This window comes from Lontra canadensis, unplaced genomic scaffold (assembly GCF_010015895.1).
Source record: "Lontra canadensis isolate GAN:19392208 unplaced genomic scaffold, GSC_riverotter_1.0 scaffold72, whole genome shotgun sequence".
Taxonomy (NCBI): domain Eukaryota; kingdom Metazoa; phylum Chordata; class Mammalia; order Carnivora; family Mustelidae; genus Lontra; species Lontra canadensis.
The window spans coordinates 1,899,268-1,900,749 of record NW_022631066.1 but is presented as its reverse complement, the minus strand read 5'-3'; the positions used below and the strand labels follow the sequence as shown (position 1 = coordinate 1,900,749).

General features: G+C 46.3%; 1 pseudogene; it reads right to left on the bottom strand.

Moving 5' to 3' along the window:
* LOC116881179 lies at nt 1–749 on the bottom strand (annotated as a pseudogene).
* Nucleotides 750–1,482: the final 733 nt, after the last annotated feature.

Below are 1,482 nucleotides of genomic sequence, written 5' to 3'. Positions count from 1 at the left end.
CTTTGCTACAGAAATGCTTTGGTCAAATCTCTTGTTGACTTAGGATACTAAAAGGCACAGAAAATGGGCTGCTCAACCCTCTGACCTGGGGTGGGGCAGAAATTAGACAGCAAAGTGGTCTGGGACAGATGGGCAGACCATAGGAGTGGGCTCAAGTTCTTGGACACAGGTAGTTGATCTTGGGTGGCTGCTGAGGCAGCTGCAGATGCTGCTCTGGTGGCCTTCATCTGCCTAGTTCACCAGCTCACTGGAACCATAGTTGGTCTTCCTCTGGGCCCCCTCCATGGAGTCACTGGCATGGGTGACATTCTGCTGATGTGGATGCTGAAGTCCTCCCTGATGGTGCTGGGGCAGCCTCAGCTGAGCTGGGGCTCCATCATGGCCCTTGAGGCGTAGACCACGTTGGGGCCTTTCTAGACCATGGCCACCATGGGGCCAGAGCTCATGTAGCTGATGAGGCTGGGTAGAAGGTCTTCCTCTTCAGGTCATGGTGGTGCTCATCAAGGATGTTCTCTGGTGTCTGCAACATCTTCATTTCTATCAGCTTGAAGTCCTTTCTCTCAAAGCTTGGGATCACATCCACAAGGAGTCACCAGTGCACCCCATGTGGCTTCACAACAAGGGTCTATTCCTGGGTCCAGGAGGGCCTTCCTGAGCTGGGATCCCAGAGCAGGCTTGGCCAGGTGCTGGGGACCCCATGAACAGCTCAGCAGCCCTGGCAGTGAGGCATACCCCAAGAAGCTACCCATGATCCACCCTACTGGCTCTGAACATTTTTTGGTAATAGACATGTTTGCCTGTAACATTTACCAATTAGTTGCTGTCCACATGAATACCTGACAGCAAATTTGTTATATTCTAGCACTATGAATGTGGTGAAGTTGGCATATACCTGAAAATTTAAGAGAAGTATTCATTTATTCAACAGATATTTATGTAATGAAGTAGGAGATGAGGCTGGAGGTGGGGGCGGGGGCCAGGACTTGTAGTGTCTTATAGGCAACAGCAAGGAGTTTGGGCTTTAATTCTAAGCAACTTGGAAAGAAATTGAAGGGTTTTAAACAGGAGAGTAAACAAAAAAAAAATTTTATTTATTGTCTAAAAATATCTCTGTGCTGAGTAGAGAATAAACCACAGGAAGGCAAGAGTTAAGCGTTTATGGCAATAGTCAAGGCGAGAAAGGATGGCAGCATAAATTGGGGATGAGTCAAGGGCAATGGAGAGAAGTTGGCAGCCTCAGGTTGTATAGTCTAGAAACTGTAGTTGAGCAAACAGAGAATTTAAACTCTACTTAATACCTAGACCTTCCTTTCTTAGATGAAAGATGATCTTGCCTGTCTTCTTAATTCTTCAACCTGAAGTTTTGGAAAAAGATCTACAAATCATGCCATCTCATCCATTCTACAGTTAAGTGTCTGAACAGAACTGTATGACAGGGCTTGCAAAAGAGAACTAAATATTTTTAAATGATGTCCTGACAGA